Source organism: Cebus imitator, unplaced genomic scaffold, assembly GCF_001604975.1.
Source record: "Cebus imitator isolate Cc_AM_T3 unplaced genomic scaffold, Cebus_imitator-1.0 Scaffold16, whole genome shotgun sequence".
Lineage (NCBI taxonomy): Eukaryota > Metazoa > Chordata > Mammalia > Primates > Cebidae > Cebus > Cebus imitator.
Window position 1 is genome coordinate 5,736,571 of NW_016107331.1, and position 27,965 is coordinate 5,764,535.

General features: G+C 38.6%; 1 pseudogene; it reads right to left on the minus strand.

The window, feature by feature from the left end:
• Positions 1–4,813: 4,813 nt before the first annotated feature.
• LOC108288214 overlaps positions 4,814–27,965 on the minus strand; it is a 74,194-nt pseudogene continuing 51,042 nt past the window's right edge.

Consider the following 27,965-nt stretch of genomic DNA (forward strand, 5'->3'; position numbering starts at 1 on the left):
ACAAGAGCAGATACTGGCTTCCGTGGAGTTTTAGATTATGTATGTTCCTTGATCTGACCCACTTCACATCTGTTTTCCCTTCATGACTGACTGCCTTGTGGACTCAGAGTTCCAGCATCAGACTTGGAGAAGACAATCTTCCAGAGATTGCTTAATTAGCTTCTTAAATTGTGTAAGGCACAATTAATTATGTTGGTGCAAATGTAATATTTCTTACTATAAATCTGTATGTAAATATCCTCCCTTCTCCCTTATTGCTTCTGCTTCTCTGGTAGAACCTTAACTGGTAAAGTATGTGTGTATGTGTGTGGGTGTGTGTGTGTGTATACATGCCTGTGTGTGTATTTTATTATAACAGTCTTATAAAATATTTTCATAATTAAATAGTTTTGGACAGGAGGACAGGAGGCAACCGAATCAAAAAGAGGTTTAACAACTTGTCCAGGGTGAAATAGGAGGTCATGTAATCAAGATTGGAAGCTGGTCATATAAGCTTCATTTTAAATAAGAGGAAAAAGATATGGCAATCCATGTAATTACACAGTTTCTGACACATAGTAGGTATTCTCAAGACATTATTTTTCTCTTTCTGGGAGATTTTCCACACTAAATGGCTCAGCTAACAGTGCAAGAATCCAAATGAACTGTTGAGAGCATGCATTTGCTGAACATGCGCAGAATGAACAGGAAACACAGACAATGGTTTGCTTTTATTATCATTGTACTGTTCTCTCAAGGTGAACCAGAAATGCATGATTAATTACCTGCCTACTTTTGGCTTTATTTATAAAATCTCACACAATCAATAATTGATTGTTCTCTGAAGTACCAACTCAGATGCTGAAAATGGCATGTTCCTTCTAGCAAGGAAGAAGAAATACACGTGATTTTTGGAGATAATGGGGGCAGAAGAGAAGAAAGTTTGACAGTGACTATGGAGATTTGATAGAGTCTTATCTTAAGTGGCAGAATGCCAGCAGAAGCATTTGGGGGTTATTGTTTTTCTCACCCTCAAAGACAAAAGGCATATTTCTAGCTACATATAAAATAATTTTCAATAGAATGAAATGACATTCATTAACGAGCAGTTACAGCATTTGCTTCTTTTTTTTTCCCCTCCAAATTAGAGTTTAACTTCAGCCAGGCTTGCCTGGAAAAAAAATGAAAATAGAGGATCTGCAATTTTTTATATGCCTATTTAATCTCAACTATTTTTCTATCCTGCCACAGTAATTTTTACATAGGCCAATTTAGTAATGACAAGTTTTGTGCAAATTTTAATCATCTTTTAAAAAATTGTCAAGAATGAATTTAAAATAAAGGATCAAACAGTATTTTCTCTGATGAGAGCAGGTGAGTAGTGTAATATTAACCCTGTGATACAAAAGCAAAATTGATGAATCATTCAGACTGTAAGTGATACAATCTAAATTTCTAATAAGAGCAAACAGTACCAAAGTGTTTCACCTACTGGGGAAGCTAAGTTGATTGATTTAAATTGCCAGGTTTGGTATTGGGATGATGCTGACATCATAGAATTAGTTGGGAGGGAGTCACTACTTCTCAACTTTTTGGGATAGTTTCAGTAAGAATGGTACCAGCTTGTCTTTATACATCTGGTAGAATTCAGCTGTCAATCCATATGGTCCTGGGCTTTTCTTTTCTTCTTTTTTTTTATTGTACTTTGGGTTCTGGGTTACATGTGCAGATCATGCAGGATTGTTGCATAGGTACATACGCGGCAAGGTGGTTTGCTGCCTTCATTTCCCCGTCACCTATATCTGGTATTTCTCCCCTGGCTATCCCTCCCCACCCTACTCACCCCCTGCTGTCCCTCCCTTAGCCCCCTGCCAATGACCACAATGTGTGATGCTCCCCTCCCTGTGCCCATGTGTTCTAATTGTTCAACACCAGGCTATGAGTGGTAACATGCTGTGTTTGGTTTCCTGTTCTGTGTCAGTTTGCGAGAATGATGGTTTCCAGATTCATCCATGTCCCTATGAAGGACAGGAACTCATCGTTTTTTTATGGCTGCATAGTATTCCATGGTGTATATGTGCCACATTTTCTTTGTCCACTCTATCACTGATGGACATTTGGGTTGGTTCCAGGTGTTTGCTATTGTAAACAGTGAGGCAATGAACACACGTGTGCTTGTGTCTTTATAATAGAACAATTTATAATTCTTTGGGTATATACCCAGTAATGAGATTGCTGGGTCAAATGGTATTTCTATTTCTAGGTCCTTGAGGAATCTTATCCATAGTTTGAATTCTATTTCTGTCATTTCAGTCAACTCAGCATGGTTAAGAATCTTTGCTGAAGTCTCATGAGATCTGATGATTTTATAAGGTGTTTCCCTTTTCACTTGATTCTCATTCTCTCTGCCTGCTGTCATGTAAGACCTGCCTTTCACCCTCTGCCATAATTGTGAGGCCTCCTCAGCCAGGTGGAACATGAGTCCATTAAGCCTCTTTTTGTTTATAAATTATCAAATCTCAGGTATGTCTTCATCAGCAGTGTGAAAATGAACTAATACAATAAACTGGTACTGGGAGAGTGGGACATTGCTGTAAAGATAAGCAAAACTGTGGAAGCAGTAACAGGCAATGATTGGAACAGTTTGGAAGGCTCAGAAGATGACAGGAAAATGTGGGAAACTTTAGAACTTCCTAGAGACTTGTGGAATGGCTGTGATCAAAATGCTGATAATGATATAGATGTTAAAATGCACATGCTGAATGAAGAGACTCCCCCAAACAGGCTACGTGTTAGCAACATGGCTGTTTATTTACCTGGGGGTAGGTGGACTGAGGCATAAAAAGGTGTCAGCCAAGCGTAGTGGGTTAGGAGTTGGTTTTGTAGGTTTGGGGTGGGCAGTGGAAAGTTACAGTTTAGGGTGTTTTTTTGCAAGCTGGGAGGGGGTCATAGGTTTGTAAGTTGGAAGGGGTTCATGGGGTTTGGAGTCCTAGGAGGCTGACCAAGGTTGGTTACAAAGTCCAATGGCTTTATCAATTAGGGCGAGAATAAGGAGCAATAGAGAATGTCTCAAAGTTAAGTAGGTGCTACAGGGGTTGATAATTTCTTCTGTCCTCCAGTTACTTTAGATTTTCCAGGAACTCATCTGGTGTGTGTGCAGGTCACAGAGGTTAACATGGAGTCCATGGCACCATCTGTCAGCCTAAAAGACCTTACATTCCTGTCCTAGTATATTAGTAATGTAAAGGAAAAAGAAATGAAGAGTGGAAGGCAGTGGAATATCAGGATTGGGGGTGGTGCAGAAAACTAAAAATCGGAAAGAATTTAGACTGCTGACAGATTTCAGGGCAAGGGGTGATATTGTGGGGTTGTTAGAGACAGCATTTGTTGCATTTGTCATATTGATTGATTGATTATTGCTTGCATACAATTTTGCAGGAATTGAGAAATTAATTGGAAAACACAGGCTCCAAATAAGAGAAGGAGAAAAATAGTTTCAGAGTGAGGGAAGAGGCCTTTAATCACCCTTAAGCATCAAAGATCATCTCCACGTTAACCTCAATGCTGCATTTAAATAGGAGAAGTTAAGGCTGGCAGACCTGGTGCTACCTTAATCCCCCTCCTATAGATCACAGGCATGGTGTGGAGGAATCTTTCTGGAAGGCATTGTTTTCACTTAAACAAGATCAAACCCCCACCTAAGTCACTATACCCCATACCTACTCCATGGCCCAAGTCCCTTTCACATGTAATTTCTAGAGTTGTAAGCCTTTAAAGGGTGGGAATTTCTCTGTGAGCTCCAGCTTGACTGTTAGGCAGCTATGCTGCCTTAATCCCGGCCAAATAAATCAGCCCCTCCTTTCCAGTTCATTGTTCGAGAGGTCTGTTTTGCTGCCTTTCCTGCTTCAAGAGGACTAGGGATTTGGAAGAAGCCATGACTCCCAGTTAGAGTGTCCAGCCAGTCCAGCCAGGTTTAATTTATTGATGGCATCATACGCAATGCCGGACTGGCTTACATAAGAAACATCGAAAGTGCAGTTTTCTGGCCATTTGAATTGAGGCCAGGCCATGTTAGAGAGACATTTAGGTTTTAGAACAGATGCCAGCTGAAGAGATTTTAGGTTTTTAGGTTGCAGGCTAGAGATGAAGATGTAAAATAGGGGAATAGAGGGAGTAATATCGCCCATAGTGAAGGAGATAGGTTTTAAGAAAAGGAGCAGAGTAGAGACAAGAAGAAGGAGCGAGCAGCCCCCAGGGTTTTCAGTAGGCAACCCAAACTGATTCCTGGGCTGTAATGTGGGTGAGTGATTAATCAGGTGTCCCTGCGATTGACAAGACACCAAGAAAGAGTCTCGTCTTCCTGAGTCCATGACTGATGTCAGAGTTTTTGAGCAAAAGGAAAAGAGCTGTCTTCTCCAGCTCCGCATGGATAGAGTGTCTCTTCATCTCTACTAGAAGGAGAAAGATTTAAAGGAAAGAGAGAGAAAGAGGGAGAGACTTATCTCCTTGGGATTTGAAGGAAATGAGAGAGAGAGGAGGAAAGACTTATCTCCTATTTTCTAAAGGAAAAGGAGGGGAGACTGCTTACCTGATCTGAAGTTGGTGGGAGAGCTGTACAGCATGCTCTGTAGAATTTGTCTGGTTTTTGGACAGCTAGGATAGTGGAAGTAATTTGGGCTCTGGAAGGGGAGACACGATATCCCTTTGAGTATAGATGCTGAGAAGCAGGAGCGTGAATTAAAAGGCCAGGTTGTAATAGACAGGTGATAACAGAATTAGGCCTTTTAAATCCTGTTTTGGGTTGGGCTACTGGAGATGGACAGGGTAAGGATGGTTAGGTTTTAAAGGCATGATGAGGGGTGACTGTCTTGTAGCAAGGGATGGAGAGCTGATGTCCTGCACCCTAGGGTTAAGGTAGGGGGGCATAAAGGGAGCTATTGAAGGAGGCATGGGTTTGGGGAGGAGGATGGCAATGAGGTGTGACTGTACCCCAGCAATAGTTAAGGAGGCAGACAATTTTGCTGGGATATCTTGGCCTAACAGGGGAACTGAATAAGTGAGGATGATTAGAAAAGAATGTGGCAAGGAGTGCTGGCCTAATTGACACCAGACTTGGGGAGTTGTGAGAGGCCTGGAGGCCTTGCCATCATTTCTCACAACAGTTATGGAGCCCAAGGAGACAGGTCCTTGAAAAGAAGGCAGCGTGGAGTGGGCGGCCACTGTGTTTATTAAGAAGGGGATGGACTTACCTTCCATTGCAAGAATGTGCTAAAGTTCGGTATCCATGATGGTCCAGGGGGCCTCGGAGATGTTTGGGCAACATCAGTCTTCAGCTGCCAAGCCAAGGAGATCTGGGAAGGATTTGATCTGAGAGCTTCAAGTTGGAGCTCCAGGTGCTCTGGGAGCAGTGATGTGAATTGGACAGTCCAACTTTCCATGGGGTCCTTGCACAGATGGGGTAGGGCTTAAGAGAAATCCTTAACTGCAGGCATTCCTTGGCCCAGTGGCCAGGTTTCCAATATTTGAAGAAAGGTTCAGGAGGGGAGGCTGGATGCTGCAGTCTGGGTGCTTTGAAGTCTTTGTGAGCCAGTGGTGTGGCTGGGGTTTGTCTTACAGCAGAGACAAGCACCCATATTTCTGAAATATGCTACCACTTGGCAGCTTCTTCCTGGTAATTAAATATCTTAAAGGTGAGGTTGATTCATTCCTTTTGTGAGGTTTGAGGGTCATATTTTAATTTTTGAAGTTTTTCCCTAATATTGGGGACAGATTGGGTAATGAAATGCATATTAAGCATTCTTCAGCAGTTAGAGTAGTAGTAAGGATGACACTTAAGTCACTCCAGGTGAGACTATAGGACTGGGTTAAGTATTGGAGAATCTGATGTAAAGAAACCTAACTGTTGGCTGATTTGGGAAAGGTCTGATAAAGAGAAAAAAAAGTGCACCCTAACTATGCCTTTGGCTCCAGCCACCTCTTGAAGGGGGAATTGGAGGAGCAGTGGGGGAGGTAGCTGCAGAACCAAACTGTAAGCCGGACCAGGTATGAGGTGGGGAAGTGACAGGAGGGGCACAAGGAGGTGGGTTGTGGGCAGAGGAAGAGGAGAAAGGCTCTGGAGAGGTGGTGGTTAAGTCCTGGATTAGGGCCTGGTTCGGACAGGCGGGGAGGAGAAAGGTCAGAAGGGTTGATGGGCAAAGAGGATTCTGGGCTGCCGGCAGAGGCAGAAGAGGCAGACAGAAGGGAGAGAAGGAGCAGAGATTAGAGAGGGATTCGTGTGTACAAAAATTCCTGGACGTAGGGAATTTCAGAACATTTGCCCATTTTACGGCAAAAGATGTCTAGATACCGCAGGATAGAAAAATCAGAAATACTGTTTTCTGGCCATTTAAAGCCATAGTCCAATTTATACTGTGGTCAAGCGATATTGCAGGAGCAACTAAGATGCTTAGGTTTTAGGTCAGGTGGTAGCTGGAGAGGTTTGAGATTTTTCAGAACACAGGCTAAAGGAGAGAAGGTAGGAATGGAGGGTGGGAGATTGTCCACAGTTTAAGAAGAGGAGTGGAGAAAAAGAAAGTGAGTGCATGACCAAGCAGCTTGGCAGATGTCCCAGACTCAACCTTGGTCTGAACCTGGGGTGACGTGGTCAAAGGGAGCGTCCCCCACATTGATATGTCACCTATAAGTGTAAGTGAGTGACCAGAGCAGACATCTCCGTAATGATCAGTCATTGATGGAAGACCATCTTCCCAGTTCCGTTACCTACGTAGGATTTTGTCCGGTTATGAACCTCATGGAAAGTCCTGTCTTTCTTGTCTCCATTGAAAAAGAGAGGAAAATGAAACTGATAGGTGTGGGGAGGACTCCCGTGAGAGGTCCCCTTAATGTGTGGGCCTCGCCAGACGGTGAGCTTGAGCCCAAACACAGTTTCCTGCTGGACGCAGTCGAGCTATGGGAAAGAAGGAACTAAGAAATGACTGATGTTGCAAAAGCTTCTACTTCTGACTGCAATGACGCTTGGGCAAGGGTCATGTGGTTTTGTCAGACATTATGTCTCCACTAGGCCTCTGCATGACCTTTACGACTTTGTTTTTCAAGAAGTTTAACTTTATCCGCATGACTGCCTTGAACCCTAGATAATGACTTTATGGCTTAGCTTGTGACTCTTAGGTATTGTTATTTACAAAAGTGTGTTTTGGTACAAACAGATAAAGCATATCACCTGCCCACTTTTATGATCCTTGAATGTCATGCTTAAGATTGTTTTTGTGATCTTATATTTTGTAACTTTCCGTTGTTGATTGTGTAAACACCTAAATACCTATGATCTTAAGGTATATATTGAGACCCCGGACAAAAATAAATTCGCTGTTTAGGCATTCCCTTTTCAGTCCTCCAGACCCCAGCTTTTCTGTCTCTCTTTATTTCTTCACACCCCCTCTTTCAGGTCGGGACCCTCTTGCTGGCCAACACTCCCTGGTGGATCTTCCGTCACCCACAGATAGGAGAAAGAGGTTAACAGGTAGCGAGAAGGGCTAAAGAACAGATTAGAAGCAAACCACTTACTTCATCTGAGGATGGCTGTAGGGAACCAGTCCTTCGTCACCCGTGGGTAACTCAAGTTCAGTGGTGACAAAGGAATGAGAAAAAGACAGATTAAGAGAGAATGTGGGACCAGGAGGCCATCACTTACTACTGGAGGAGACAGTGAAGTCCCTGAGCTCTGAACATCCACACTATTTATTGATTATAATCACTTTGATCTATAGGATAGGGGTGGAGAGATGGTGTAGTGATGGTGGAGTGAATCAGTGAGTCAGAAGTGAGTCAGTGAGCTAGAACTGGTGTGTCATCCTAAGGATTGATAACAGTGGCAGTTTGGGAGTTTCACAAAACAAGAACATGTGGTTATCTTTAGCTTATTATCTACGTACAGCTGGTGGAACACGGACCTTACAAGGAGACTACAAGTCTGGCTACGTCACAGTGCTACAAAGGGGTTTTAAGTCCCTGAGCACAACGTTTATGGTAACAGAGCTGAGGTCACCCTGCACCGGAACATGAGGCATGGAGAGGCCCTCCTCCTCAGAGGCCTCCTGCAGGCTTCTGCAGTTTGTTGTTCCTTGTTTAAGTGTTACTCATAAATTTATGTAGGTACTCCGTAAGTCCTTTCTCCTTTGCTGCTTTTCTCAGAAATGGTGAGTGGATGCCCCGACTGGTAGGATGAGCCTAGGTCATAGGTAGGTCTCTTTGCAGAGGAAGTACAAGGAGAACAGGGATGAGGGTTTGCTCTCCTATAGGAGTTCCCCCATCCCAGGTTTCTGGCACCAATTGTCAAAACATGTGGGCACTAAATGAAGAGACCCCCCAAACAGGCTTTGTGTGAGCAACATGGCTGTTTATTCACCTGGGTGCAAGCAGGCTGAGACCAAAAATGGAGTCAGTGAAGGGCAATGGGATAGAAGTTGGTTTTATAGGTTTGGGGTGGGCAGTGGAAAGTTACAGTTTGAGGCCTTTTTTTGACCCTGGGTCATAGGGTGTGGAGTAAGGTCCCTTACAAAGTCCAATGGCCTTATCAATTAAGATGGGAATAAAAAAAGATAGAGAATGTCTCAAAGTTAAGTAGGAGCCACAGGGGTTGATAATTTCTTCCATTCTCCAGTTACTTTAGATTTTCCAGGAACTCGTCCGGATTATCCATGCAGGCTACAGAGGTTAACATGGCATCCGCCGCACCATCAGTCAGCCTAAAAGACCATACAATAGAAAATGAAGTCCAGGCAGAGGTGGTCTCAGACAGAGATGAGGAAGTTGTTGGTAACTGATGTAAAGGTAAATCTTAATTTATTTTGGCAAAGAGACTGACAGCATTTTGATCTGCCCTAGAAATATGTGGAACTTTGAACTTGAAGGAGATGATTTAGGGTATCTGGTGTAAGAAGTTCCTAAACCACAAAACATTCAAGAGGTGACTTGGGTGCTGTGTGGAGCATTCAGTTTTAAAATGAAAACAGAGCATAAAAGTTCAAAAAATTTGCAGCCTGTGATGGAATAAAGAAAAACCCATTTTCTGGGAAGAAATTCAAGCCTGCTGCAGAAATTTGCGTAAGTAACCAGGATCCAAATGTTAATCACCAAGACAGTGGGGAAAATGTCTCCAGGGCAGATCAATGACCTTTGTGGCAGCCCCTCCCATCTAGAGACCTTGGAGAAAATGGTCTGGGCCCAGGTCCCCCCTGTCCCACCTCCTGCCCCACCAATGTGTTCAGCATGCAGCCTGGGAACTTGGTGCCCTGTGTCCCAGCCACTCTAACCATGCTAAAACCTCTTCTAGAGCAGTGTGGAAGGGGAATGTAGGGTTGAAACCCCCACACAGAATTCCCACTGGGGCATTGCCTAGTGGAGCTGTGAGAAGATGGCCACTGTCCTCTAGAACCCAGAATGATTGATAGGTTCACTGATAGTTTGCACCCTATACCTGGAAAAACCACATATACTCAATACCAGCCTGTGAAAACAGCCAGCAGGGAATCTGTAATCCTGCAAAATCGCAGAGGAATAGCTACCAAAGATGAAGGGAATTCACTTCTTGCATCAGCATGACCTGAATAAGAGACGTGGAGTCAAAGGAGATCAGTTTGGAGTTTTAAAATTTGACTGCCCCATTAATTTTGAACTTGCATGGGACCTTTAGCTCTATTCATTTGTTTATTGGCCAATTTCTCTCATTTGGAATGGCTGTATTTACTCAATATCCTCAATACCTGTACTCCTATTGTATCTAGAAAGTAGCTAACTTGCCTTGGATTTTACAGGCTCATAGGCAGAAGAGACTTGCCTTGTCTCAGTTCAGACTTGTGACTGTGGACTTTTGAATTAATGCTAAAATAAATTAAAACTTTGAGGGACTGTTGAGAAAGCATGATTGGTTTTTAAATGTGAGGACATGAGATTTGGGAAGGGCAGGGGCAGATTGCTATGCTTTTTCTCTGTCCTCACCCAAATCTCATCTTGGCTTTTATCTCCCATCATTCCCATGTGTTGTGGGAAGGCATTTAATCATGGGGGTGGTTTCCCCCATACTTTTCTCATGGTAGTGAGTAAGTCTCAGGAGGTATGATGGTTTCATAAGGGATTTCCCTTTCTCTTGATTCTCATTGTCTCTGTGCCTGCTGCCATGTAAGATGTACCTTTTGCCTTCTGCCATAATTGTGAGGCCTCACCAGCCATGTGGAACTGTGAGTCCATTAAACCTTTTTCCTTTATAAATTACCCAGTCTCAGGTATGTCCTTTCAGCAGTGTGAAAATGGACTGTCACATAGGTTCTTTGTGCTGGGGGTCTGGATCTGCTTCTGGGCTCCTGACTTCATGACCCACCTGTCTCTACCTCTCAAAGGGCTAGGTTTATAATCATAAACCACCATGTCCAGCCCTGGCTGCTTTTTTGTAGAGCAGTTATACTGTTCTGGGAGTTCGTTCTATCCTCTAGTTGCCTCAGACTTTCCAAAGCCCAAAGGCAAGAATGGCTAAGACTCCCTCTTGGAGCTCTGTCTCAGAGAGGTTTGAACTGCTGTCAGTGTTTTTCCTCTGAAAAACACCACCAGGGGTGACTGTAGACCCTGGTCTAGAGATTCCACACAGTTAAGAGAAATGAGCTCTGTGATCCCTTTAAATAAACATTCTGGCCACTTCTTCATAGAGTTATGAACTATACTGGGGGACCACTCCAGTCTCTAGTTCCTCAGACTTCCTGGAGCCCAAAAGCAAAAACAGGTAAGTCTATGCAACAAATGCAACAACAAAGATGGCTGTCTACCCCTCTCTCTGAGAACTCCATCTCAGGGACGTGCAACACTGCTACTAGTGGTTGGCTAGATTCCCAAGCCAGTGGGTCTTATCCTGCAAGGGGTTTCAGAAGTGAGAGCAACAGACCATTGTTGCTCAGCTTTCTAGATTAAGCCCTTTTCCTAGGGGTATGTATAGGGGTCCAACCTCCCACTTTGCAGAAGTTACAGTCAGTTTTACTGGGAAGCTTGGGTAATACAGCTCCCTGGGCTCCACATGTGCCTGAGTGGCTGCTCTGTGGAGACTCCACATAGCTCTTTATGTCAGGCTGAAGGCCCCGGTAGAGTGGGTTCATAATGGAATCTCCTGACTCAAGAGTCGCAAAGATCCTTGGGAGAAGCATGAATCTCTGCAGTTACCCACTCATTCACTACTTTCCTAGGCTCCCCTGGCGCTGTGTCACTCCCAAGTGAACTGTCATCCTGCCTTGTTTTATTACTTTCTATGTGAGTTGAGTTGTTTCCTGGATGAGTCCCTATGCATGCATCTGGATGTTTCAGTTGAAGGTGTTGTATTTACTCACCCCTTCCATTTCTCTCCATGGGAATGGTGCATGCTAGTTGATTCTAGTCATCCATGTTGGCCAAAACCTCAATATTTTCTTTTACTGTATTTATTTTGTTGTTTGTTGTTGTTGTTGTTCTTATTCTTCTTCTAGAGTTGACCTCCATTTTGCCTTGCATCTATTTTTCTACTTACAAATTAAATGTCTGGTTTCACACTTCTTGACTCTGACCCTAAAAACAGGCACTGCAAATTTTTTTCAACAAGAGATAACTGTTATAGGTTACCACTAAGCAGTGTCAGAAATTTAAACAATTACCTACAGATATTATATGAAAGTGGAGCAAAACATCATCATAACTATATTAGTTATGATAGTGGCATATTCTATCTTTATAAAGGAACAAAGAGAATATTACTGTATTAACAAATGTGTTCAGTTTTGCATGAAATTGTTTATCAGTGAAGTAATGCAAGTAAACACAAGGCAATAGTAATTTTTTCTTAAAGTTTTGGAAAATATTGATAGTCATAAATGTTGGTGTTCTTTTTGTTTTTTGTTTTGTTTTCGTTTTTTTTTAGTTTGTGGTATATAAACTCTTTGTATTTTTATTGTAATTATTTTCAAGGTGGCTTTTGTTCCCAGATTTGTGCCAAGTCTGTGACAATGATGTAGTAATGATGATATACCTCAGAACAGCACTGCTTAAATGCCACCTGTAAAAGCAGCAGGAAAGCAATATAGTGAGGAACAGAACAGCAGGTAAGACAGTGTTTGTGTTAAGTGCTAGCTATGTAGTTGTTAAAGCTAATGAGGTGTAAAAGGTAATGTGACTTATCCTTGTCTTTTCCAGAGTTTGGAAGCATATTGTAGAGTAAGCCCCAAGAGAAAATGATGAAAAATCGCCTAGATAGAGTAAAATCAATGGCCAACAGAGCGAATGACTTTTATTTCTTGAGTCTACTACAATCAGGTTCCTAGTTAATAGAAGACAGTATGTTGGCCTACAGGTCCTTAGAGATACCAATTGCCATATGTGATAAAAATATATTTTATTATTTTAAAATTTTATTTAATGCCTCCAAATGCTGAAAAGAGATCTCCATGAATATGTGAAAGTTTTCTTTGAAATTGGGCAGTGCGGAGTGAACCATGATGAGTTTTATCCTCAGGAGTTAAACTGCTAAAGTGAAGATGGTATTTCATTTCTTATAATCAGTCAAATGAGATAAAGTGAGCTCAAGTCATATAAATTTTCAACATTTGTTGGTAATATCAGATATGTTTCCTCCTTCTGCTCCAACAAGATTCATCCTGGCTTAATCATGATATTAAGCATTAAGGTAATAGATACTTAGATACTGAATATTAAAACATAATGGCATAAACATAAACCCTGTATATAAATTTCTAATTACCTATATATCACCTAATCACTACTAAAGATTAGAAACACTTATTTTAAAAGTTAAATGGTTTGAAAATTCAGATTTCTGTTGCTAGATCGATCTTTCTTCCCTCCTTTCTTTTCTTTTCTTTTCTTTTCTTCTTTTCTTTTCTTCTTTTCTTTTCTTTTTTTTTCTTTTCTTTTCTTTCTTTCTTTTCTTTCTTTCTTTTCTTTCTTTTCTTTCTTTTCTTTCTTTCTTCTTTTCATTTTCTAGCTGGATGATTATTAAATTTCATCATGCACTTAAACTGTGGAAATCATTTGTATACAAAAAACATTACGCAATGCATGGCAGATTTAAGGAAATATTCAAAGAAATGCTGCGTTATTTAAAAGTGCTTGATGATAACCCATATAAGACTTTACAGTCTGACTTCATGCATGACATAGTCTCAGCTGTGTGAACATATATATTACATATATATATATATATATATACATACACATATATACACTATATCTATTATATATACACACATATTTATATTTATATATACACACCTATATGCACACATATACACTATATATATTACATATCATATACACAATATATGTATTATATATATTAAATATTGTGTATATAATACATATAATACAATATATGTATTATATATTATATATTGTGTATATAATATATATAATACATATATTGTATACATATATGTGTACACATATACATATTATGGAATCGGTTTACTCATGTGGGAACCAGCTAGAAAGCTCTAAAATCTGTGTAGCAGGTCATCAGGAAATGCAGGTTGAAACTCTTGGGATGAGCTGACTGCAATATACAGGCAGAATTTCTTCTTTCTCACGGAAACTTCATTACTGTTCTTAAATGACTTTTAACTGATCAGGTATTTTTTCAGATTATCTGTTATAATCTTCTTTATTAAGTCAATGTACTATAGATATTAATTATATCTACAAGATATTTTCACAGCTATACCTAAGATTCGTGTTTGGTAGAATAAGTGAACACTACAGTCTAACCAAATTGATGCGTAAAAAATGACTAAAGCAACTATTTACTTCAACTGTGGAACATACCATATTTTTTCAAGAGGTAAGTAAATGACATGGATGACTTGTTTCAGGGCATATGTAGGATTTAAAAATTTAATTTTTCTCCAGATTTTGAAATGATAATCATTTATTTTTTGAGGACCATATGAACATGTATAAATTTTTATTCTCTATTTTAATTTGTAGAATGGAAAATTTCAAACCTATATTCAGAGAATAATACAATGAAGCCCAATGTACTCATCACCCAACTTCAACAATTATTAAATAGTTTCACAATCTAAAATACACTCATATATTTCTTTAATCACTGAGATATGCTACACCCTGGATTTGGTTATCAATTTATAAAGGGCATAAGGGAGCTTTGGCTGTCTGAGGGATACTGGACTTATATTTTTTATTTAATGGTTAACATGAAAGAAAATCCCTATAAGTAACTAGGTGGCCAGAATAACCTGCACTATTATTTTCTTTTTATTTTAGCTTTTTCACCTAGTGAATGCAGTTAAATTTTATGACACCACTATTTATTGAATAGATGTAACTTTCCTACAGAATAATATTAAGAAAACACTAGAGAAAGATAACAGTGAATAGTAAAAATCAAGGATAGCAGGATAAAAATATATAGTAACATTTTTAAATGGTCCATTTTAAGAGGGTATAAAAATAATTCCTTTAACAATATAAAAAATTATGTTACTGGTCTGATAGGGATAGGAAACCAAGGTGGGAGAGAAGACATGGTATTTATTTATTTATCTATTGTAAGTTTTCAAGATACAGCACAATGGATGAACTAGTAGAATGCCACATTGCTTCTGCTTGATGCAATATTTCTTTAATGTAAAACTCATGCTCAATTGCCATTTTCCCTCTGAAGGTTTAAATGAACCGACGGATTCTGAAAAATATACTGAGCAGCTGAAGTCTAACAGAGTTATGGTGTTAATAGCAGTTGAGATCTCTCTATTTTGTTCCAGAAATAGGTATGATAGAGTCCATGAGGAGGAGGGAAAGGGCTCTATAAAATTATTTAGTAACAAAAGTGAATGTCACATGATTATTACGCTTGTCTTAGGGAAATACGCATGATAACGTGTTCATTATTGATTGTTTCTCTGTAGGACTTCTGCTTTGGCTCATTGCTCATTTTAAATGGCTCAGTAAGTCACAAATGCTGTCAGTGCTTCCTCACTTAGCTTTACATCATTTGTTTACAGCATCTGTTCAACAATAGCCTGCATTATGAATGAACTCCCATAGTCTGTGAGGATTTAATGCATAATGCAGGTTTATATTAAATATGTTACACATATGTCATACCCACAGTGGAATTGTTTGGAGACAACTGTAGATAACAGTGTATTATTTTATTCTGTATCCCAAAGGCTTAGCACAGTGCCTAGAACGTAGTATACATTCCACGAATGCCTGTTGAATAGATGAGGTATAAATGAATGAATAATAATCTGCTGATTTTTGTATAACACTTTGCTCTGCAGAGTGGTATACACTGCAAGCACTATTGTCCTTTGCCTGGAATTCTAAATGATTCATGTTTTCCCTATCTAAACCTTCTTCTTCAAGGACTTGCTTTGTCCTGATATTCTCCATAACCTTTACTTTATCATTTCATCAAGTTATTCCATCTTCTGTTAATCAGTAAACACTTTACAATAACTTAGTAGGAGAAAGAAGACATAAACAAGTGATGCATTAAATTATAATGTGTGAACTGAAAATTTAAATCAATACAATACCAGATAGGTACTGTGTTTTACTTTTAAAGAATACAATATTAATGTTTGGATTCAGGTCCTGTTCATTAAACTAAAATAAATCACTAAGCATTATGAATAGATATCTTTCTCCAAGCACCTTGTGAAGATGAGACACAGTAGTTTCTGATCATGATCAGAGCTGTTTCAGACATAATTTTTTTGTTTTTAAAAAACTCACTTCAAATTTTTCTTTGTTTTAGAATATCTCTTATCTGAAGTAATGTTGTTCACATAATAAACATATATTTGAAAATGATAAATATTGAACAGAAGAAAATTAGCTTTTTATCACTCAGGTCAAATATCCAACACAATCAGTACTAATTTTGACCAGAGATTAGCAATCTGTTCTTTCAAGGACAAAATGAAAGATATAAAGTAGTGATACCACCATAATATTGAAATTTCATCTTTTAAAGAAATTGGAGCACTTATTAGCTCTCACTATTCATACATAGCTGTGGTGCTAAAATCTTGTATTAATTACTCCTAAGAACTTCCTGATTTTTTGCTAAGTATGAAATATATTGTTTGAATTAATACAAGAAAGTATCAGTGGAAGAGTAAATGATGCAATATCCATTTACTCATTTATTTATTTAATCTACAAATATTTATTAATATAATACTTCCTGTAGAAAAAATTACTTTCACTTCTTATCCCTGAAATAAAGTGAAACATTCAGATCATCGTTTCCATAGTATCATCGTAGCATGGTGACTTACTTGGACTGCAGGAGACAGAGTTGCAAGTTTAAAAACACTCAATAATGAAATGATATCAGAAAACTCACTATTGAGGCTTTCATGAGATCATGGCTAAGGTGCTGAAGGTTTCCAAATGGATCCTCTAACATACCCTGAACTTGTTAGTCTGCTTCTTTGTGGTATCCCAAGTACCAATGTGATTTACAAATGTGATAACATTATAAAAATACAAGTCTCTTGTATTGCTATAAAGAAATACCTAAGATTGGGGGATTTATAAAGAAGAGTTTGAACTGGCTTACAGTTCTGCAGGCCATATAGGAAGCATGATGCTGGCTCGGCTTCTGGGGAGGCCTCAGGAAACTTGAAATCATGACAGTAGTTGAAGGGGGAGTAGGCACAACACATGGTCAAAAGAGGAGCAAGAGAAAATTATGAGCGGGGAGGTGCCACACACTTTTAAACAGCCATATCTTGTTAGAACTCACTTGCTATTTTCAGAACAGCACCAAGGGGATAGTACTAAACCATTCATGAAAAATCCACTCCCCAGATCGTCACTTCCCATAAGGCCCCATTTCTAACACTGGGGACTAAAATAAAACATGGGCTTTGGGTAGGGCACAAATCCAAACTATATCAATAACTGAAGAAAGAAAACAGGCTATAGTGGCCTACTTCCAACTTCTTCAGTATGTCCATTTTTTTAATAATAGGACATGATAAATTTATTTTTTATTAAGTGCTAGTTATTATGAAGATATCTGAGAATAATTTAAAAGGCTTCCTCTATCTTTAGCAAGATGAGATTTTTTCTTCCAATCTCCCTACTTCCACCTCTTATGTATATGTATACGTATGTGTATGTGTATGTGTATGTGTATGTGTGTGTGTGTGTATGTGTATATACATAATTTCGTTTTAGGTTTTGGTGTACATGTGAAGAACATGCAAGATTGTTTCATTGGTACATACATGGCAATGTGGGTCACTACCTTCCACCCCATTACCTATATCTGGCATTTCTCCCCATGTTATCCCTCCCCAACTCCCCACCCACCACTGTCCCCCTGCTAGTTCCCCCCCACAGATCCCCCATTGTGTGATGCTACACCCGCCTATGAGTGAGAAAATGCGGTGTTTGATTTTCTTTTCTTGTGTCAGTTTGCTGAGAATGATGGTTTCCTGGTTCATCCATGTCCCTACAAAGGACACGAACTCATTGTTTTTTATAGATGCATAGTATTCCATGGTGCATATGTGCCACATTTTCCCTGTCCAGTCTGTCATCGATGGGCATTTGGGTTGGTTCCAAGTCTTTGCTATTGTAAACAGTGCTGCAATGAATGTTCGTGTGTATGCGTCCTTTTAATAGAACACTTTATAATCCACTGGATATGTACCAGTAATGGGATTGCTGGGTCAAATGGAATTTCTATTTCCAGGTCCTTGAGGAATCACCACACTGTCTTCCACAATGGTTGAACTAATTTACACTCCCACCAACCTTGAAAAAGTGTTCCTATTTCTCCACATCCTCTCCAGCATCTGTTATCTCCAGGTTTTTTAATGATCACCATTCTAACTGGCGTTCAATGGTATCTCAATGTAGTTTTGATTTGCATTTCTCTAATGACCAGTGATGATGAGCATTTTTTTCATGTTTGTTGTCCTCATATATATCTTCTTTTAAAAAGTGTCTGTTCATATCCTTCATCCACTTTTGGATGGGTTTCTTTGTTTTTTTCTTGTAAATCTGTTTTAGTTCTTCATAGATTCTTGATATTAACCCTTGTTACAAAAATTTTTCCCATTCTGTTGGTTGCTGATTCACTCTAATAATTGTTTCTTTTACTTCCACTTCTTTCTTTAGAAAGAACACATTTGCATTCCATCTCTTGTAATCCTGGGCAATACCAAGTTTGGGAAAACAAAGGAAATCATAACAATGAGGATTATGCTATGAGGGGCAGACACTATCAGAATAAGCAAGAGAAAAGTGCATTGGTCAAACTGTGGCAGATGGTGGCAGTGAGTGTGAATCTTAAGGGAGGCAGTAGAGACTTGTATTCTTATAATGAAAAGAAGAAGAGACAAACACAGTACCTGATCTATACAGAGGAGCAATGAGATTGAGCTATTACAAAAGTTGGTATTTTTTAGACAATTGGATGGTCTGTTTGGGAATAATTGACTGAATCTGCAGGGTTGCTGTGCTGGGCCCATTTGCATGGTTCTGGGATTCTGATAATAAGACAGATATTAGGTTATGTGTGCAAAGAGTCAGTCTCCAGCTAACTGGTTCCTCAGGGCTTGGTATAGAATTAAGCTTTCATGACTTTCTGAGAGATCATAATCCCATCACAATATTCCATTTAAGCAAGGACACTGTTTTCTCTACATAAGCAGAGACAATCAGCAGTGTATTTCTTTTTATAACTGTGCTTAGCTTCCCAACAGATGAGATTAATATCAACTTCTGAAGCATAGAGGAATATTATCTTACCAGTAGGTAATATTGAGATCAAGTAAACAAGCTTTTCTTTTTCCCATTTGCTGAATATATATGTATTATTTCATTCTCACAATACTATGCAGAATTATCTGAGACTGGGTAATGTATAAAAGAAAGAGGTTTAATTGACTCACAGCTTGCCATGGCTGAGGAGGCCTCAGAAAACTTGCAATCATGGCAGAAGGTGAAGGGGAAGCAAGCCCTTCTTCACCTGAATGGAGGAGAGAGAAGCACAAGCAAGAACAGGGAAAACTGCCTTATGAAACCATCAGATCTCATGAGAAATCACTCACTATCACAAGAGCAGCATGTGGGAAACCCCCTCCCACGATCCAATCACCTCCTCCCTAGGTATGCAAGGATTATAATTTGAGATGAGATTTGGGTGGGGACACAGAGCAAAACCATTTCAGAATATATAAGGAAGTTTGGAGGAGAGGGGAACACTTAAGTCCCTAGTACCAGTGATGAGCTGCTTAGACCAATCCATATTGAAAATTTTGTGTATATCTTCAATAACTAAATGACACAAACCTTGGAGATAAAAGAGAAGTTTGAGAAAGGAGTCTAGATGTTTATTGATAAGGAAGATGTCAAAAATTTATAACAGATTTCATCTAGAAGTGAGTTTTTACCTTAAGATTTTAGAGTCAATTATAGAATAACCAGCCAGAAATTATAAGGAGATGTTAATTATAGTCAATTTACGTCGTATCTCTTAATCAAGGAAATGTAAACAAAGTGATTAGATAAAATAGGTCAACATTTTCTGCTAAATTGCAGTTAAGAGTTAAGAATGAAAGGAAAAGAAACAGGTAAAAGAACAAGCAACAGAAATAAATCTAGTGTCGTATCTAATTAGTGCAAGAAACTAACTGAAAATTGAACCAATGCTAGAATAAATTGAATTCACAACCCTTATTTGTATATCAGTAAAACTATACAATAAAAACAGTATTTGGGAAGATTAACAATTAGAAAATGTAATGATACATAATACCTAAAATATTTGCATTTTGAAAAAAATACTTCATAATAATCAGCAAGAATCAAAAAGTGTTTATTTCTAATTATTAAAACTCCATTAGTTGAGATGGTTATGGTAAATAAAGCTAATTCACATGTTAACAGAAATTACTTCTCCAGATAATAATTCAGATTGACACCAAATTCAAAATGTGTATTATAGTATTCCATTTCATGGAAGAGGTAGAGCCATCATTACATTCTGTCAACAATTTTATTATTGCTTATAATAGTATTTAAGGTAAAGCCACATTATTATTCCTATTTCATTTGAAACCACTGTGTTTGAAACTTTAAAAAATTAAGATTGCCTGTGAACTGCAAGTACTGACATGAGTTCACAATCACTTAAACTGAAAAACACTCAAACAGCCTATCACAGTGCAGTCCCTGAGGGGTGTTTTCTCTTTCTTTTAGCCCTTTGAAATAGAAATTGTAAACTAATAATTTTGAAATAGAAATTGTATAAAATAACACACATAGAAATTACATGTTTATACAAATGATTATTTAATTCAGTGTCTTTTGCGCTGTCCCGAGTGGCTTCTTTTACAGTAAATTTTTATTGTTGTTTATTTTATTTATTTTTTTTAGAGATATGGTCTTGCTCTCTTGGCAAGACTGGAGTATAGTGGTTTGAGCATTGTTGATTATTCATAGTAAAATACACAGTTGCATTTGCTAAATATTATTTCAATCTCATTTTTAGAAGCAATAGGTATATAACAAATATAATCAGTCTTTCATATTCTACAAGTGTGGATTCAACCAACTGTGAATTGAAAATTTTTGTCCAAAATGTATGATTGTTTCTGTACTGAACATATGCAGACTCCTTTTTCTTGTTATTATTTCCTAAAAAAATACAGTATAACAGCTATTTACATATCATTTACATTGCATTAGGTATTACAAGTAAGCTAGAGATAATATAAAGTATAAGGAGGATGTGCATAGGTTATATATAAATACATTATTTTATATAAGGGACTTGAATATCAGTGGATTTTGGTTCGTGTGGAGAATTTTGGCACTCCCATGTATATTGAGGGACAGCTGTAAATAATTCATATTTAAAAGTCATGTATGACCACTGTTTATTATTATAGAAAATCTTTCTTCAGAAATAAGCTATAAGCAGGTATTTGCTCCTCTTCATTACGGTTATGTTGGAGGCAACTTTTGTAATGTGAGGTTTGTAATAGTGATGAGCATGAAAATGTTTGTAGTGCCTTTCAGTCTGTTTTTAAAGGCAATAAAAATATCTTTTCTCTTATACCAACAGTCAAAGACAAATAACCAAAAAAGAGTAAAATAGAGAGGCCGAACCAATAGAAAAAACAAATACAATAGCAAAACAGCAAAATTGTTCTCAAATTTGGGATGATTCACAGAAATACAATAAAAGTTTCAAAGATAAATTTTTGCTTAGTGAAAACTTTATAGAATTTTTCAGGAGGAATGGGACCTATCTAAAAAGAAAAGTCTAACTCAATTCATTTATTCTTCAGAAATATGAGTTCAAATTTTAATAACTTTCTTAATTTTAAGACTTTTTAAATAACAGTTTGATTTTATATTGTGAAATAACATACTTACAATATAAGATTGTTTATTTTCCTTGTCCTTAAGAACTACCAAAATTATTACCTTGGCTAGCTTATTTCGCTCACGTTGACAAAACTTTCTGATTTTTCAAAATATATATTGTTATTTATTTCATAGGGTTATGATGAAAATTTGATGGTAGCATGTAGGAAGCTCCGAACACCTATTCTTCTCACTGAAGCACTGGAAAACACATAGAAGCTGTCAGAATTAACTTTGTCAACATTCTGGAAAACAGTCAAATATATACAACAAATAGGCAAATACTGAACAAAGCAAGCAGTAACATAAAAATAGTAGGAAGGCTTTATAGCATTTCTGCTTATCATAGCGCCACCACTCTCAAGCTTGATGATGATATGGAAGACTGCAGGCAGAATTCTCAATGTGGGCCCCAGCCTCTGCTTCCAGATGGAGCAGAACATATCTTATTTAAAAATTGCTGTGGTTAAGCCGGGTGCAGTGGCCCACACCTGTAATCCTGGGCACTTTTTGAGGATCAGGCCAGCAGATTGCCTGAGCTCAGGAGTTCAGGACCAGCCTGGTCAACATGGCAAAATCCTGTCTCTACTAAAAATGAAAAAAATTAGCAAGGCATGGTGCCAGATGCCTGTAGTCCCAGCTACTTGGGAGTCTGAGGCACAAGAATTGCTTGAACCTGGGAGGTGGAGTTTGCATTGAGCCAAGATCACTCCACTGCTCTCCATTCAGCCTGGGAGATGGAGTGAGATTTTGTCTAAAAAGAAAAAGAAAAAGAAAAAAAGCTACTATGTCTATTCATTCTGACATGTCCAGAGGTTGAAAATCTGACGATGGAAAGGTGCTCATTTCTGTTTTCCCCAGCTTGACACTAACTGTAGAAAAGTAAGTGGTGAGCACTGTTCAAACACAAGTTGACTGAAAACCTGTATCTCTCAGAGGCAGAAGATTACAGTTAAAATATAAAATTACCTAAGCTGGGGAGACAGTTTATGAAATTAAAGCATTCAAAAGTGCCCACATATACTGGACAATATAGAAAACCACACGAATGCTTATGGAAAGAGGCATATCAGAAAAGACCTAAGAACACACTGAACCTACTTATCTGCCTGCTCTCTAGACTCAGTGCTAGCAGGAAGTACACAGTCACTGAAAGGAACATAAAATCATTACGGGGGTTCAACAGCAGATCAGAGCAGGCAGAACAGAGAATCAGTAAACCCAGACAGCACAACTGCAATCAACCAGTGTGAGAAACAAGAAAAAAAATGAAGAAAAATGAGTAGATACTAAGAAAAAAGGACATTCTCACGTATACGGAAGAGAGGTTTGTTACCAATAGACCTAAGGAGCTCTAAAGGAAGCCCTTACACTTGAAATAAAAGGACTTTAGGCAGAAGGCAAAACCATACAAAGAAATAAGAAAACCTGGTGAAGGTGACGGACCAAACGGCAAGCCCCAAAAGAGCTGTAACGCACGCCCCGTTCGCTGAGCTGTGGGCAGCAGGAATGTGAGAGCTGTAACATTTTTCTTTTCTTTTCCCTCCCCTCCCCTCCCCTTCTTCCCTTCCCTCCCCTCCCCCTCCCCCTTCTCCCCTCCCCCCTCTCCCTCCCCCTCCCCTACCCTCCCCTCTCCTTCCCTCCCCTCCCCTTCCCTTTCCTTTCCTTTTTCTTTTCTTTTCTCTTTTCTTTTCTTCTTTCTTTTCTTTTTTCTTTTCTTCTCTTTTCTTTTCTTCTCTTTTCTTTTCTTTTCTTTTTGTCCTTTCCTTTCCTTTCCTTTCTTTTCTTTTTCCTTTCCTTTCCTTTCCTTCTTTTCTTTTCTTTTCTTTTCTTCTTTTTTTGAGATGAAGCCTCACTCTGTCGCCCAGGCTGCAGTGCTGTGGTGCGATCTTGGCTCACTGCAACCTCCACCTTCAAGCGATTCTCCTGCCTCAGCCTCGTGAGCAGCTGGGATTACAGGCACCCGCCACCAAGCCCAGCTAATTTTTGTATTTTTAGTAGAGGGTGTTTCACCGTGTTGGCCAAGATGGTCTCCATCTCTTGACCTCGTGACTCGCCCCCTTGGCCTCCCAAAGTGCTGCAATCACAGGCATGAGTCACACCGCCCAGCCAGCTATAGCTTTTCCTGGAGCTCAGCCCTCAGGATTTCTCCGGCAAGAGCTATACGACCCTTAGGGGCTCCGCCGTTGCTGGCATTTCTGAGTTTTTGGGTGCCACCACATTCCCCTCTCCCAGATGCCAGGGCCCAGGGCGGAAGCTGGTCACAGCTGCCTGGTGCAGCCACAGACCGAGCACAGAGCCTGCGGCAGACATGGGACCGAGGCCCGGGCACAAACTGAGTGGAACCTGCTGGCCAAGCCGGGGGAGTGATCCCAGCAGTCCGAGTGAGGCCCAGAGGTCCCAGTGGCCACAGAGATTTCCAGCTGGCGAAGCAGCCCCTAAGAAATCCTGTAACATTGTAACACTGAACAAAGGGGGAGGAAAAAAGATCGTTGAGTGCCATTCCCTCCTGCACACCTAACTACAAAAGCCACAAAATTATGAGATGCTTTGAAAGCAGTGTTCAGAAGAAATGATAAATGCCTGCATTAAAAAAAGAAGATCTCAATGAATAACCTAACTCTTCGATTTAAGGAACTAGCAAGGAAAAGAAACAAACTAAACTTAAAGGTAGCAGAAGGTAATAAAGTTTAGAGAAAGGTGACAAAAGACAGCAGGAAATGAATAGAATCAAGAAAAACAAAAGTTGTTTCCTTGAAAAGAGCAACAAAATTTATAATCCTTTAGCTAAACTGACAAAGAAAAGAAAGAAAAAGAATTAAAATCTGGTATAAAGCTGGATATATTACTAGTGACCTTACAGAAATAAAAAGGACTATAAAGAAACACTATGAATAAAAAAGTGTGCCATAAAATAGATATCCTAGATGAAATTGACAATTTTCTAGGAACACACAGACTATCAAAGGTGACTCAAGAAGACATACAATATCTGAACAAATCTATAACATATAAATAGATGGAATCAATTAAAAAAAATAGAACGGAAAGTCCAGGATGGACCAACTGACTTAACTGATAATTTATAACAAATATCTAAAGAAAAAATAACTAAAATTTTTAAATAATTTCCAAAAGAAGAAGGGAACGTTTTCTAACTAATTTTTTAAGGCTAGATATGTAAGATAACAATAGCAAAAGAAAATAAAATTATAAATCTATATATCTTAAAAACATAAAATCAAATGTCCTAAACAAAATACTAACAAATAAAATCAAAGAACATATGAAAAAGATTTTACAATATAACCAAGTGGGTAATCCCAGGAATGCAAGAGCGTTTTAACCTAAGAGAATCAAACTGTGAAATATAGTGCACTAAGAGGACGTAAGTGGAAAAGCACATGATAATATCAATTTATGTGAAAAATTATTTGGCAAAACCTAACATCTTCTCATGTAAAAAAGGCTCAGACAACTTGGAAGGGGGCTTTCTAAATATGAAGTGTGTTCATTAAAAACCCACAGCTAACATCTTGCTCACTAGTGAAGACTGAAAGCTTTCCTTTTAAGATCGGAAAAAGGAAAAGGATGCCTACTAGTCAACATTTTACTGGAAGTTCTAGCCAGAGAAATTAGAAAATAAATAGAAATTTAAAAACATCCAAATTGGAAAGGAGGATATAAAACCATCTCTCTTTGCAGATGATATGATGCTGTATGGGATGGTGAATTTTAACCTGTATCAATTTGGCTAGAGTACAGTACCCAATTATTTAATCAAATACTAGGTTTTGCTGTAAGGATATATTTTTAAATTATTTTTAAATAATAGTGTACATTTTTTTTTTTTTTTTGGAGACAGAATCTTGCTCTGTCACCAGGCGCCATGCTGGAGTGCAGTGGCGTGATCTCGGCTCACTGCAACCTCCACCTCCTGGGTTCAAGTAATTCTCCTGCCTCAGCCTCCCACGTAGCTGGCGCACGCCACCACGCCCAGCTAATTTTTGTATTTTTAGTAGAGACAAGTTTCATCTTGTTGGCCAAGATGGTCTCAATCCCTTGACCTCATGATCCACCCGCCTCAGCCTCCCAAAGTGCTAAGATTACAGGCATGAGTGGTGTACAATTTTTATTGCATTTTAATAATTCTCCAAAAGACAGTGTAAACAAAGTATATACAATCAAATGTGGTTAGTATCTATAACCATTTGATTTAGAGCCTGTACACCCATATAGTCTGAATAATGAGGATTTAGTTGACATCCTTGGAAAACTGAAAAGGTTTTGAGAATTTTTTTACCAGCAGAAAGACTGCCAACTTCGGCTGACAGGAACCGAAATGGGACAAAATGAAGTTAGAATGACTCTGAGGACAGAGACATGGATACGAAGGCCAGAAGGCAAAGAAAGGATTCCAGAAGTCAGGGATGAAGAATTCTCTGAGAGGCAAGGGCTGATACAGCCTATTCGGGAAAGATACTGGGACTGTTATCCAGGAGAACCAACACAGCAGAGCCACCACCCTGGACGACTGCTATCCTGGGAGGATAAGAGGGCAGAACCCCAAGCCACAGTAGATTCCTCTCAAATTTTAGAGGCTAATAGATGTGGCCCTGCTGGGTTGTAAACTTGCTTTAGACCAGTAACACCTTTGTTCCTACCACTTTCTCCCCTTCAGAATGGAAATGTCTATCCTGTGCCTCGTCCACTGTTGTACTTTAGAAGCACATAACTTTTTTTCTAGTTTCACATGTCTGTCAGTAGAGAGGAATTTTGTCCCTGGATGTACCATACTCAGAGTCTCAGCCACCCATAATGTAGATGATTTAAATGATGAAACATGGGGGTTTTCCTGATTTGATGTTTAGATATTTGAGATTTAGAGTTGGCCCTGGAGTGGCTTATCCATTTTTGTGGTGTTGGGATGGAGTGAATGTATTCTGCATATGGGCTGTATGTGAATTTTTGCAGTCCAAAGGACAGACTCTACTAAGGTGAATAGTTTGTGTTTGTGTTTACTCAGAACATTAGAGCATGACCTTATTTGGAAAGAGTCTTTGTAGATGTAATTCATTTATATAAGGTCATCCTGAATTAGCATGGCCTTAATCCAATGGCCATTATCATTATAAGAAGAAAGGAATACAGAAGGAATACAGGCATTCAAAGTTGGAAGCAGGAATTGGAATTATGCTACCAAAAACCAAGACATGACAATTTCTAGCAACTACCAGAGGCTAGCAAGAGGCATAGGGAGATTCTCTCCTAGTGCCTTGAGAAGGCATAGCCTTGTTGGCCACTGATTTTATGTTTCTAGTCTCAAGAACTCTGATACAACAAATTTGTTGCTTTAAGCCATTCAGTTTGTGGTGTTTTCTTATGACAATCTTAGGAAAATAATATGCTGCATATAGAAAAATCCTAAACAATTCACAAAACTACTAGATTTAGTAAATTAATGCAGCAAAGTTACTGAGTATGTGATCAACAAACAAAAATCAGTTGTTTGTTCATAGCAACAAACTGTGAAAAGGAAATTAAGAAAACAATATCATTGACAATAATCAAAAGAATTTTTATTCAAAAGAATAAAATAACTAGGAATAACTATAACCAAAACAGTCAAAGACATGTACAATATAAATTATAAAATATAGCTGAAATAAATAAATGAATAGAAATATATTCTGTTTATGAAATAGAAGATTTAATATTTTTTAAGATATCAATAGTTTCCAAAATTATTTACAGATTTCATGCAATATCTATAAAAATTCATATGACCCCTTTGTAGAAATTGACATGTTAATTTTCAAAATCTTATGGAATTGCAAGGAGCCCTGAATAGCCAAAACAATCTTGGAAAAAAAGAACAAAGTTAGAGGACTCCCACTTTTCAACTTCCAAACTTACTACAAAGCTCAGTGATTAAAACAATATGGTACTGGCATGAGGATAGGCATACAGATCAATGGAATAGAACTGAGGGTCTTGAAATAAATCTGTATGTGTATCTAGCCATTTGATTTTCAAATACAGTGCCAAACTAGTGAATGGGAAAGAGTAGTCATTTCGACAAATGATGTTGGGACAAATGTGTATTTGAATCACATACAAAAAAATGATGTTGACTCCTGCCTAGAGCACATACAAAAATTAACTCAAAATAGTTTGGTAAACTAAATATAAAGCTTAAATCATACAACTCTTAGAAGTTAGCATATGAGTAAATCTTCATGACCTTAGATTAGGTACTAGAGGCTTAAATATGACACCAAAAGAAAAAGCAACAATAGGTCAGACACAGTGGCTCATGTCTGTAATCCCAGCACTTTTGGAGACCGAGGCAGGTGAATCACCTGAGGTCAGGAAGTCGAGGCCAGTCTGACCAACATGGAGAAACCCTGTCTCTACTAAAAATACAAAGTTAGCTGGGTGTGGTGGCACATGCCTGCAATCCTGCCACTCCAGAGGTTGAGGCAAGAGAATCACTTGAACCAAGGAGGCAGAGGTTGCAGTGAGCCAAGAGAGTGCCA